General features: G+C 44.4%; 1 protein-coding gene across 5 annotated transcripts in view; it reads left to right on the forward strand.

The window, feature by feature from the left end:
- Positions 1–6,129: 6,129 nt before the first annotated feature.
- ppip5k1a (diphosphoinositol pentakisphosphate kinase 1a) overlaps positions 6,130–13,454 on the forward strand; it is a 237,048-nt gene continuing 229,723 nt past the window's right edge. For all 5 annotated transcript variants that reach the window (XR_011889605.1, XM_072282170.1, XM_072282171.1 and 2 more), the window contains exon 1: positions 6,130–6,208. The gene's annotated coding sequence lies outside the window, so the exon portion shown is untranslated. The remainder of the gene's footprint in view (positions 6,209–13,454) is intronic.

The following is a 13,454-nucleotide window of genomic DNA, read 5'->3' on the forward strand; positions in this document are numbered from 1 at the left end:
GCTTCCCCTCCCCAACCCCTTTGTCTTTCAAATTACTAGTCTATCGACTGACGCTACAAGCATTCTTCAAATCCTTCCCCATCTTTCATTCTTCAGTCCTGACGAAGGGTTCCGGCCCGAAACATCGACTCATCGTTTGTGACTGATGCTGCCTGACCTGCTGAGTTCATCCAGTGTACTGAAAGTGTTGCTTTGATCTTTTACAGCATCTGCAGATTATTTTGTGTTTACAATTTGTTATGTGTGGTGTCGTATGATGTGGGTGATCATTGTCTTTCCATGATCATAATTGTTCTGGGCAAATTTTTCTTCGGAAGTGGCTTGACACTGGCTTCTTCTGGGCAGTGTCTGTACAAGATAGGGTGAGCCCAGTTATTATTGATACTCTTCAGAAATTGCCTGACATCAGTGGTCGCATAAACAGGACCTGTGATAGGCACCGGCTGCTCGTACGACCAACTACCACCTGCCCCCATGCTTTACATGACCAGGAACAGAGGGACTGAGCAAAGCTACACCTTGCCCTAGGGTGGCCTGCAGGCTAGCGGAGGGAAGGAGCATCTTACACCTCCTTTGGCTCAGGTTGGCGTGGTGACCTATATAAACCACTTTCAATCTCGCCCTTTCCTCCTACACAGCCCCAGTTTTCTTACATCCATCCATGTGCCGATCTAAGAGTCTCTTAATTACCCCTGTTTTATCAGCCTCTACCACCAAGCACTCACCGCTGTCTATGTGAACACCTACCTCTGACAACTCCCCTAAAATTTCTTCCACTCAACTTAAAAGGACGTCCTCTGATATTGGTTATGACCACCTGGAAAAAAAGAAGCTGGCTGTCCATACTGTCCATGCTCCTTACTGTATAAACTTAGACACCTCTATCAAGTTGCCTCTCATCCTCCTTTGCTCCAAAGAGAAAAGCCCTGGCTCACTCAACCTTGCCTCATGAGAATTCTCTCTAATCTAGGCAGCCTCCTGGCAAATCTTCTCTGCACACTCTCTAAACCTTCCTATAATGAGATGACCAGAACTGAACTCTGTACTGCCGGTGTGATCTAACCAGATTTATAGAGCTACAATATTACCTCTTGGCTCTTGAACCTAATCCCCCAAATAATGAAGGCCAACTCACCATAGACCTTCTTAACCACCCTATCAACTTTGAGGGATCTATGGACGTGGACCCCAAGATCGCTCTGTTCCTCCACACCACTAAAAATCCTGCAATTACCCTTGTATTCCATCATCAAGTTCAACCTTCCAAAGCATATTACTTTTCTGGAATGGCCTCTAGCTGCCAGTTCTCTGCCCTAATGGCCTGTTGTAACCTACTGTCTGATAACCTTTTACACTATCCACAACACCACCAACCTTCCTGTCATCTGCAAGCTTACTAGTCACCCTTCCACTTCCTCATCCAAGTCATTTATAAAAATAACAGAGTAGGAGTCCCAGAACAGATCCCTGTGCAACACTATTAGTCACTGGCCTTTAGGCAGAAATACACTCCGTCTCCTACCATGCTCTGCCTTCCTAGGACAATGCAATTCCTATTTCACACCAAGAAGTTTTCATGGATCCCTTGCCTCATGACTTTCTGAATGGTTGCACAGGAGGGTCGGGTTTCTCAAGACACCTTGAGCAGGACATTAACTTCGGAACAAGAGGAATTAAGGAAATCTCGCAGTTCCAGTGTCTCAGGTTCAATCCGAACCTCAGATGTTCCGTGTTCAGAACATGTTTATCCTTTTCCATGGTCACGGGAACTCCCTCAGGATACTTTGGTTTCCCCCAAAATGCAAAGGTATGCAGTGTGCAGGTGGGTGGTAGAACCTGTCCAGGTTGAAGAGAAAATAGTGTAGGATCAGAATAAAGTGTCTGTTTGATGGTCCGTACTGACTTCCCGGGTAAAGGGCCTATTTCTGTGTTTATGTGGCTCTATGATTCTATGATATTTCTCTTGAGTTGGAAGGTTTCCAGGGCGCAGGCCTGGGCAGGGTTGTATGGAGGACTGGCAGTTGCCCATGCTGCAAGTCTCCCCTCTCCACGCCACCGATGTTGTCCAAAGGAAGGGCACTAGCACCCATACAGCTTGGCACCGGTGTCGTCACAGAGCGATGTGTGGTTAAGTGCCTTGCTCAAGGACACAACATGCTGCCTCAGCTGAGGCTTGAACTAGTGACCTTCAGATCACTAGACCAATGCCTTAACCACTTTGCCACACGCCACGCTTGTTTGAGTTAACAACCCAAGCAACCTAAAGATGTGCTGGATGCAGTCTACAAGTGACACCACACATTTTGGCGCCAACATAGCATGCCCACAATGTTCAGTAGAAGGACAACATTTCATCTGGGAATCTGTCGGGGCCATCTGTTGTATTCAGAGTTGCCGGTGGGGCCTCTTCTATATCGGTGAGACCTGACATAGACTACGGGGAGTGCTTTGTCAAGCACCTTCACTCCATTTCCAAAAGACAGGATTTCCTGGTGACCATCCATTTTAATTCCATTCCCTATTCCCTTTCCAACATGTCGGTCCATGGACTCATTTTCTACCATGATGAGGCCACTCTCAGGTTGGAGGAGCAACATCTCATATTATGTCTGGGTAGCCTCCAACCTGACAGAATGAACATTGATTTCTCTAACTTCTGCTAATTTCTTCTCCCTCCCTCTTCTCTCTTCTTCCATTCCCTATTCTGGTTCTCCTTTGAACTGTCCATCAATACCCTCTGGTGCCCCTCCCCCTTCTCTTTCTTCCAGGCTCCATTCTCCTCTCCTATTAGATTCTTCAGCTCTTAGCTCTTCTGCTTCTCACTTCACCCCCACCTCCTTCCCACCTACTTATCCTTCCCTTCACCTGGCCTCACTTATCATCTTCCAGCTTGTATTTCTTTTCCTCTTCAGTGGTTAGGTGGGACGTTGACCATAAGTTTGGACTAGTGGGTGGATGGGATGGTGATCATTGGTTTGGAAGTTGCAAACAACAGGAGTTCTGCAGATGCTGGAAATTCAAGCACCACACATCAAAGTTGCTGGTGAACGCAGCAGGCCAGGCAGCATCTCTAGGAGGAGGTACAGTCGACGTTTCAGGCCAAGACCCTTCATCAGGACTAACTGAAGGAAGAGTGAGTAAGGGATTTGAAAGTGGGAGGGGGAGGGGGGATCCAAAATGATAGGAGAAGACAGGAGGGGGAGGGATAGAGCCAAGAGCTGGACAGGTGATAGGCAAAAGGGATACGAGAGGATCATGGGACAGGAGGTCCGGGAAGAAAGACAAGGGGGGGGGAGGACCCAGAGGATGGGCAAGGGGTATAGTCAGAGGGACAGAGGGAGAAAAAGGAGAGTGAGAGAAAGAATGTGTGTATAAAAATAAATAACGGATGGGGTACGAGGGAGAGGTGGGGAATTAGCGGAAGTTAGAGAAGTCAATGTTCATGCCATCAGGTTGGAGGCTACCCAGACGGAATATAAGGTGTTGTTCCTCCAACCTGAGTGTGGCTTCATCTTTACAGTAGAGGAGGCCGTGGATAGACATGTCAGAATGGGAATGGGATGTGGAATTAAAATGTATGGCACTGGGAAATCCTGCTTTCTCTGGCGGACAGAGCATAGGTGTTCAGCAAAGCGGTCTCCCAGTCTGCATCGGGTCTCGCCAATATATAGAAGGCCACATTGGGAGCACCGGACGCAGAATATCACCCCAGCCGACTCACCCCACCTGGAAGGACTGTTTGGGGCCCTGAATGGTGGTAAAGGAGGAAGTGTAAGGGCATGTGTAGCACTTGCTTCCGCTTACACGGATAAGTGCCAGGAGGGAGATCAGTGGGGAGGGATGGGGGGGACGAATGGACAAGGGAGTCGCGTAGGGAGCGATCCCTGCGGAAAGCGGGGGGGGGGGAAGGGAAAGATGTGCTTAGTGGTGGGATCCCGTTGGAGGTGGCGGAAGTTATGGAGAATAATACGTTGGACCCGGAGGCTGGTGGGGTGGTAGGTGAGGACCCTATTCCTAGTGGGGTGGCGAGAGGATGGAGTGAGAGCAGATGTATGTGAAATGGGGGAGATGCGTTTGAGAGCAGAGTTGATAGTGGAGGAAGGGAAGCCCCTTTCGTTAAAAAAGGAAGATATCTCCCTTTTCCTGGAATGAAAAGCCTCATCCTGAGAGCAGATGCGGCGGAGACGGAGGAATTGCGAGAAGGGGATGGCATTTTTGCAAGAGACGGGTTGAGAAGAGGAATAGTCCAGATAACTGTGAGAGTCAGTAGGCTTAGAGTAGACATCAGTGGATAAGCTGTCTCCAGAGACAGAGACAGAAAGATCTAGAAAGGGGAGGGAGGTGTCGGAAATGGACCAGGTAAACTTGAGGGCAGGGTGAAAGTTGGAGGCAAAGTTAATAAAGTCAACGAACTCAGCATGCGTGAAGGAAGCAGTGCCAATGCAGTCGTCGATGTAGCGAAGGAAAAGTGGGGGACAGATACCAGAATAGGCTGGTCCTCACCTACCACCCCACCAGCCTCCGGGTCCAACATATTATTCTCCGTAACTTCCACCACCTCCAACGGGATCCCACCACTAAGCACATCTTTCCCTCCCCCCCTCTCTGCTTTCCACAGGGATTGCTTCCTACGCGACTCCCTTGTCCATTCATCCCCCCCATCCCTCCCCACTGATCTCCCTCCTGGCACTTATCCCTGTAAGCGGAACAAGTGCTACACATGCCCTTACACTTCCTCCCTTACCACCATTCAGGGCCCCAAACAGTCCTTCCAGGTGAGGCGACACTTCACCTGTGAGTTGGCTGGGGTGATATACTGCGTCCGGTGCTCCCGATTTGGCCTTCTATATATTGGCGAGACCCGACGCAGACTGGGAGACCGCTTTGCTGAACACCTATGCTCTGTCCGCCAGAGAAAGCAGGATCTCCCAGTGGCCACGCATTTTAATTCCACATCCCATTCCCATTCTGACATGTCTATCCACAGCCTCCTCTACTGTAAAGATGAAGCCACACTCAGGTTGGAGGAACAACACCTTATATTCCGTCTGGGTAGCCTCCAACCTGATGGCATGAACATTGACTTCTCTAACTTCCGCTAATGCCCCACCTCTCCCTCGTACCCCATCCGTTATTTATTTTTATACACACATTCTTTCTCTCACTCTCCTTTTTCTCCCGCTGTCCCTCTGACTATACCCCTTGCCCATCCTCTGGTTCCCCCCACCTTGTCTTTCTCCCCGGACCTGCTGTCCCTTGATCCTCTCATATTCCCTTTTGCCTATCACCTGTCCAGCTCTTGGCTCCATCCCTCCCCCTCCTGTCTTCTCCTATCATTTTGGATCTCCCCCTCCCCCTCCCACTTTCAAATCTCTTCCTAGCTCTTCCTTCAGTTAGTCCTGACGAAGGGTCTCGGCCTGAAACGTCGACTGTACCCCCTCCTAGAGATGCTGCCTGGACTGCTGCGTTTACCAGCAATTTTGATGTGTGTTCATTGGTTTGGAAATAGTTGGAGGTTTGGGTATTGACAATTGGTTTGGACTAGTGGGTGGAGAGGATGTTGACCATTAGTTTGGACTAGTGGGTGGATGGAATGGTGACCATTGGTTTGGAAATAGTGGGTTGATGGGGTGCTGACAATTGGTTTGAACTAGTGGGTGGAGAGGTGGTGACAATTGGTTTGGACTAGTGGGTGGGGTGGGTGGTGACAATTGGTTTGGAAATAATGGGTGGAGAGGATGGTGACCATTGGTTTGGACTAGAGGGTGGAGAGGATGGTGACCATTGGTTTGGACTAGAGGGTAGATGGGATGGTGACTATTGGTTTGGAAATATTGGGTGGAGGTGATGGTGGCCACTGGTATGGACTAAAGGATGGATAGGATAGTGTCCATTACTGGGTTTGGGCGAGCGGATGGTGTCACTTAGGTTTGTGGTTGTAATTATGGCTCCATGCCACTAACCGGCCGACTGGCGCTGTTTTCCGGTAGCCTGCTCGCATTGGCTGGTTGTGTGTCAGCCCCGCCTCCGGACTACTGGGCGCTGCGAGGTTAGAGTGTCAATCATTGGGCAGGCGACTTCCGGTATTGGCCGGCAGGTTGTTAGGGGCGTTTCTAACCGGGGCCTAAATGCCGAGTGAAGGCGGCAACATGGAGGCTGCGGAGAGTGAGGACAACTTAGCTCAGAGATGAAGCATTTCGGCTGTGAAGTGAGTGTTTAGTCTTTATAACAGCTGTGAGTGGATTCAATGTGTTCTTTTAAAGCCAGTGAGCAAAATTTTGGAATAAATTATTTTCTAAGGTCGAGTTAACACTGTTTTTAACCATGAATCAATTTTATTTCTTAAAGCTGACAGTGTGTGCCTTAACTTGTAATTAGGAGTCGGAGTGCAATGATAGGTGTTGTACATTGGTGCCAAAGAATGGTGACCATAGCCTTTGTACGTTGTTGCATAAAGGGAGTTTGAACCTCACATACCATTTGGTGGTGGCTTATTAGATTAGTAAATGGGGTTATTAATGTCACATGTACAGTGAAAAACTTTGTTTTGCATGTAATCTGTACAGATCATTTCTATTACATCAGCCCAGAGGTAGTATGAGGGAAGATAATAACAATGCAGTATAAAGTGTTATAGCTACAGAGAAAGTGCAGGCAGACTGTACAGTACAAGGTTATAATGAGTTAGATTGTGAGGCCAAGGGTCCATCTTATGGTATTAGAGGACTGTTTCATAGTCCCTTAGGGATAGATGCTGTCCTTGAGCCTGGTGGTACCTGCCTTTGGGCTTTTGTGTCTGCTGCCCAGTGGGGGGGGGGGGGGCAGCATGCAGTAGGGTGAAAAGAGAATGTGTGGGGTGGGTGGAGTTTTTGATTATTGTTGACTTTACAAATCTGCATCCAAAATGGTGCATGCCAGCCTTCAGATTGAAGAAGTGGATGCTACTGTGTTTGGAGCCTCCTTGTCACCAGGGTCTTGCATTCTGAGGGGTATTTTAGCCTGATGGTGAGTTAAATGACATTGGATATTATTTTAATCCCTATTTGTGTTGGCTTGAAGCAAGTGAAATAACCGTGGCTCTGCAAACTAGTTTCATATTTGCTTCAACAGTATCTTTACAGAGCTGCCAATTTCCTTTTTTTTTTAAAATGATAGTTTAATTCTGTAGCTGTATGACTGTGACAGGTGTTTGATGTTTTATGGCACTTGTTTTTTTTAGGCTATGTTTTTTTTTCAGAGTCTTTTGCTTTGCCAGCATAATCATAAACAGGAAGTGAGCATCGCGAACTTCAGCTTGGCTCATGAAAACAAGGCTAAGCTCAGTGCATTGTAAGGGAAATAGTTTGAATCATTTTGAATGTGATAAGTGTGTAAATTTTTAAGCTTCCATAATTTGCTAACAAAAGTATAGGAGGGAAATTTTAAAAATCTGGCTGAACGGTGTCACACCGAGAACCATTTACCCAATGTCAGCAAGACCAAAGAGCTGATTATCGACTACAGGAGGAGATAGGTCCTCTTCAAGGGATCAGAGGTGGAGAGGGTCAGTAGCTTTAAATTCCTTGGCATCATCATTTCAGAGGATTTTCCCTGGGACAAGCACATAAGTGCCTTACAGCACCACCTCTAATTTCTTAGAAGTTTGGGCAGATCCATCATGTCATTTAAAACTTTGACAAAACTTCAATAGATGCACAGTGGAAAGTAAATGTGACTTTGTAGATGTAGTTAGTCTGAATGAAGTTGTTGATTTAACTGTTTGCAGATCTTGATTTGCACAATGCTTTGTTACCACATTCATTCATATAGTTGTGATTATATCGTTTATCTTTAGGCAACTTCTTGGGGTAGAGGATGACTTGATTTTGCTGCAGTTCAGTCGGTTCTGAAGTGGCAAATGACTCCAGTGTGAAATCCAGAGACACTATTGGGTGGAGTTTGATGGGACATTTGCAGCAGATTGTTCTGTACTCTCTCCCCTGTTTATGATTTACCTCAATGTGGAAAGACCTGAAATGCTCAGTGCCTACCCATTTTTTTTTTCTTCACCATCTTCAGCTGTTATTTTGGGCCAGGGCCTTCATAATTTGAGGATGTTGTTTTCTTTTCCAAGAATGGTTTGAGGATATCCTTGGTGTTTTCTCAGTTCTTCTGGGAATGGTGTGCCATGGTGGAACTTCAGTTTTGGGAGTTTGTCGAGTACAGGGGTGGTTGCCCTCCAGAGCTGGTTGAGTGTGACGCGAACACCTTTGTTTGTCTTGGAGATGGTGTTTTACCAATCTTGCCAATGTATTTGGAGGAATTCTCAGAAAGGGTAGTACTTCTCCCTAGTGCTTTGAGGTGGTTGTTTAATTCTCTGATGCATACAGAACAGAGGGGATTGTTGCTCTGGGTAGACTATGAAGACTTGATTGCAAAGGGACTGGTAGTAGATTTGAACAGAATTCACTGCTGTTGCCTGGTGGTGGGCCCGAGGTGAGCGCAATGCAAATTATTATGCATAATTTCACGACCCACTGCTCAGCAAGGGCAGAGTTCACAGATCAGGGAATATCAGTTACACATCATGGATTTTGATTTTTAGACAGTAGAGTTGTCTGACAGCAAACTTATGAAGAATCTTCTGAATTCTGGTTGTTTAGTGTAATGTCCATTGCTTTGTATGATCATGTGAAGAAATCAATAGATATTACAAAATAAGTTTATTATCAAACTACGTATACGTCCCCATATATTACCCTGAGATTCATTTTCTTGCAGGCATTTCAAAGTTCAAAGTAAATTTATTGTCTAAGTACATTATGTCAACACGTACAGCCCTAAGATTCATTTTCACGTGGGCCTACTCAATAGGGTCGACAACCAGTCTGCAAAAGAAAAGAAACGAATAAATCAATAATACATGTCAAACATAAGATGAAGAGTCCTTGAAAGGGAGACAATAGGTTGTGGAAACAGTTCAGTGATGGGGTGAGTGAATTTATGAAGTTATGCCCTCTGCTTTGTCACTGCAGAACAAAAAAAATGGTAGAATCTACACACAAGGGCTGATCAACACTAATGCACAGAGGAACACAATCAGTGCAAATACAAAAAAAGTAAATAATACTGAACATGTGTTGTCGAGTCCTTGAAAATGAGTAAATAGATTGTGGAATGAATTCAGAGCTGAGGTGAGTGAAGTTATGCACACTGGTTCAGGAGCTTGATGGTTGAATGAGAATAACTGTTCCTGAACCTGGTGGTGTGGGACCTGAGGCTCCTATACCTTCCCAATGACAGCAGCAAGAAAAGAGCATGGCCAGGATTGTGGGGTTCCTTGATACTGGATGCTGCTCTCGTGCGGCAGTGCTCCTTGTAGGTGTGCTCAATGGTGGGGAGGGGTTTTCCTGTGATGGGCTGGGCTGTATCCACCACTTCTTATAGGCTTTTCTGTTCTTGAACATTGATGTTTACTGACCACGCATTGACTATGGTGTCTCTACGACACCTTTTTTGTATCCTGTAGATGTGAAAGGTACAGAGCTGTCTTTAGGCAAAGTTTGATTTCATCATTGAGGTGTAATATAGTACCTTTATATCTCTGGCTAGGATGATGATGGTTCCTTTCAGTCAGTTAGTGGGGTTGATCCCACTCAGAAAGGAACAGCATGTACGTGAGTGGATTTTAGGTGAGTAGGAGGTTGCACAGGTCCACACCCACCCTCGCGACATCCCCTCCCAGATCCAGAGGCATGGTGGGGTCCAAGACGGCTGGGGGAAGTTCGGTTGCAGTGAATGGCCAGACCAAGCTTCGATGCAAGGGATGCCCTTTCCTCGCTTCACAGCAAGTGTTTGCTAGATGGCCATTGACCCTACGAGAGGGTTCATCCACCCTTTGACAGGTCTTGTTTGTCGTCCTGCAGGGTGTCTAGACACCCTCCTCACCAGGCAAGCCTGGTGGGGGAGCTGGTTTAGTCGCCGACCACCCGACCATGTGACAGGTAGTGTGGTACCAGTAGCACTCAGACGAGTGACCTGACCTGAATATAGCCCTACCTTAATACTCTGCCCATGGACAATTCTTGAGCTGAAATATGTTGAAGTACATATAGCCTGTCACTTTGAGCAGACAGCCATGATTGGCAGCTCATCTAGAAAGAAAACTCTGTTGTCAAACGTCTGCTGCCTTGCGGCTATACCCACTCATAGGGAACGCTTCGGGAGTAAACCCCGAGCTGGAGTCCTTAAGTACCTACGTTGAGTTCAGCGCTGACTGGCAAATCCTGTGATGCCACTGATGCCAAACTGTATCAGTTTCTGCCGTTACTTTGGATTCATTAGTTGCATGGGGAGGGGGAACCTGCTGCAAGTGCGATGGCTTACTCTTTGGATCGTACTGCCTGGTTTGTGTACAGATTTGTGTATTGACTGTGAGTGCTGCGCCAACAACGTAGACAGCTAGGATGCAACATCTACGATCAACCCCAACCAATGGAGGCCTAAAGTATATCGCATGCATTATATGTAACCCATGTAATGTAAATTGGGTGAAATTCAACCTGCAGTGGCTGAAAGTGGAAGTGTCCCATTGTCTATCAGTAAGCCTCAATAGCTTAGTGCGGACAAAAATAAAGCAAGTTGTTTAGGGAGAGATGGTATGATTTTTAAATTGGCACTAAATAATTTCAAAGTTCAAAAATTTATTATCGAAGTACATATATGTCACCATATACAATACTGAGATTCATTTTTCTTACCGCATTCTTAATAAATACAGAACAATGCAGTAGAATCAATCAAAGACCACACAAGAAGGACAAGCAACCAATGTGTAAAGACAGCAAACTGTGCAAATACAAAATAATAATAAATAAGCAACAAATATTGAGAACATGAGTTGCAGACTTCTTAAAAGCGAGTACATGGATTGTGGGAACAGTTCAGTGTTGGGATGAGTGAAGTTGAATTTTTATATATTCAGATCATTTTATAGCCAGCACTTCAATGAAATTGCCTCGTCTTGTTTCCAATTTTTAATATTGCAGATAATTAAAGTGTTTCACAATTGGACAGAAATTAAGAGCTTGGGTACAATGTCTTATTTGGTAACATATTTCTGGTCCAAAAGCATTTCAGTTTTAATGCACAGCTGGAATTTCAGCTTTATTAGATTTATAACTGCATGGTTTAGTATCCTAAAGCAAGCTCCTTGAAACATGATTACAAGACTCTAACTAGGAGTATCCACCTGTGGGGAATATCTGTATATTCATTTCTTGCATTTTACGACTGTGGATTAATTTAAGTCTAATGGTCTTTTGAATTTTTTTTTCATACTCACCAAATTGAAATAAAAATGAGATATTTTACACTTTGGGTCACATCAATACTTAAGAAGTCCCAGTGCATACTGAATTCTTAATACATGAAGAGTGAGGTGACCAGAGAATAAAAACTGCTGAGTTCCTGCAGAGGCTTGGTTTTCTAATGAAGAATAAAGCTCCCTCTAGTGTCTTTAAGAGTTCTCACATGTCAGTACAGTGGATTCCGATTAATTGGAACACATTGGGACCAGAACATTTTGGCCCAATTAATTGCCCGCCCCAATTAGCCAAAGTTTCATTGAAAATAGTTAAAAGGAATAAAAAAGACATAGTTTTTTTTATTCAGTTGAATGGTAATTTGTATTTAAATGAAATGCAGAATAATTTAGAACACTACCAATGTTACTACTGTACTATAAAACTCTGTATTAGATACTAATAGTTATCGATAGAGGATTTCACTCAGTGTTTGCTGATGTGTTCTTTTGACTGTAAGTAAATAAAATCAGCGCAGACACCTAATATAGATAGTGGACTGCCTTCAAACAGTGCTTTTGATGATTGCATCCTCCAAATGTTCATTTTAATTGAAACGTTCAAGATGATTGTTGATACCTTAAAATTTTTTTTTAAAATTCGTTGAAGTAGTGAAATAATTTTATTTTCACTCCTGGCTGTTTCTGGCATTGCCAAGCCTGAATGCTTGAAACCGCAGTGAACAAGACAGTTCTGAATTGTCTTACTGTTTATTACTCATCAACTATCAGTGACAAAAATCACTGCTTTTTGAATGCAAGGACATGATTTAAAAACTATTTGCTTTAAGCACAGTGTAGTGTCTAACGGCTACACGACATCCACGCAACTGTCTCTAGTTAGAAACTGTGCGACAACAGTCTTCTGTTCCAATGAAGTGGCACAGTATCGCAAATAAAAGAAGGGAATCCTGGCTATTTTGTCGATAGTTTTCCAAATAAGATGCTTTCCTGATTAACCAATGACCCAATTAACTGGAATCTATTGTATAAGTCTTGCCTTACAAGGCGCGAAACAAAAGACTGTGTGGCGCGCCACTCCTCACACTGTTGCCCGACGCCGGCCCCTTAGGCCTGAGTCAACGTAGTAGTAGTACTGTATAAGTGATCGAGTAAAGCTTCTCCTAGATTGTCTCAGCAAACATTCCAGGCAGGTATAGCATGAGCTAAATGTTATCTGGAACCCTATTATACTGTCCCCAACACTCCCAGAACTGTAACAATTGGTTGTTTTATCTTGATTTTCCTCAATGCCCTGTTGCAATGAATTAATATGTATGGACGGTATGCAAAGCAAGTTTTGCACTGTATTTTGGTACATGTACATCATATGTACATCATAAAATATCAAAACTTTTCTGTGCTATATTTTCTGCTTTTTAGATTTCTAGAATCTTCCTCTTTACATAATACCACATTTTTAAAAAAATTCCCATTTTTTTTTCTCTCGCCCACCAATCCAAAATTTGGTATCATTCCATTTCTATTTGCATTTCATGTTATGTGTGTTTCTGGTTACTCCATTTATTTTGTGTGCGATTTTGATCGCGGCGGACTGGCTGCACGGCTGCAGTCAATAAGCGACACAGTGCTAAACTGAACATTCCTAGGCTGTTTCAAGGGCTCTGCAATTTGATGTTTAATATTCTGTGTGTTTTTTGCCATTTGTGAGAATTATCGTGGCTGTCTGCAGGAAGACAAATCTCAGTTGTATACTGTATATGTACTTTGAATCTTTGGGTTGCCACATTGTCTTTCTACATTACTGTTAATCAGTATTGAGCACTGTAATCAAATGGACAGTCTTTACTTTCCTTAAGCGGTGTAATTTATGTCTAAGAAGACCTTGCAGTGAAAGGCAACATAACTAGAAATATCTGTCTCAACCCTGAATGTGGTTCATATTTTGTAATCCTATTCCCTTAATGCAAAGAAATCTGCCCCAAGAATTGTAGTAGCATGACAACAAACCAATATTGATGTCCTGATACAAATTGCATGCATTTCAATGTCTGTTGATTGCTGTATTTGTAGAATTAATATATATTAAACTTCTGATCTCAAACAAGAAAATCTGCAGATGCTGGAAATCCAAGGAATGCACACACAATGC

The sequence above is a fragment of the Mobula birostris genome, chromosome 18 (genome assembly GCF_030028105.1).
Source record: "Mobula birostris isolate sMobBir1 chromosome 18, sMobBir1.hap1, whole genome shotgun sequence".
Lineage (NCBI taxonomy): Eukaryota > Metazoa > Chordata > Chondrichthyes > Myliobatiformes > Myliobatidae > Mobula > Mobula birostris.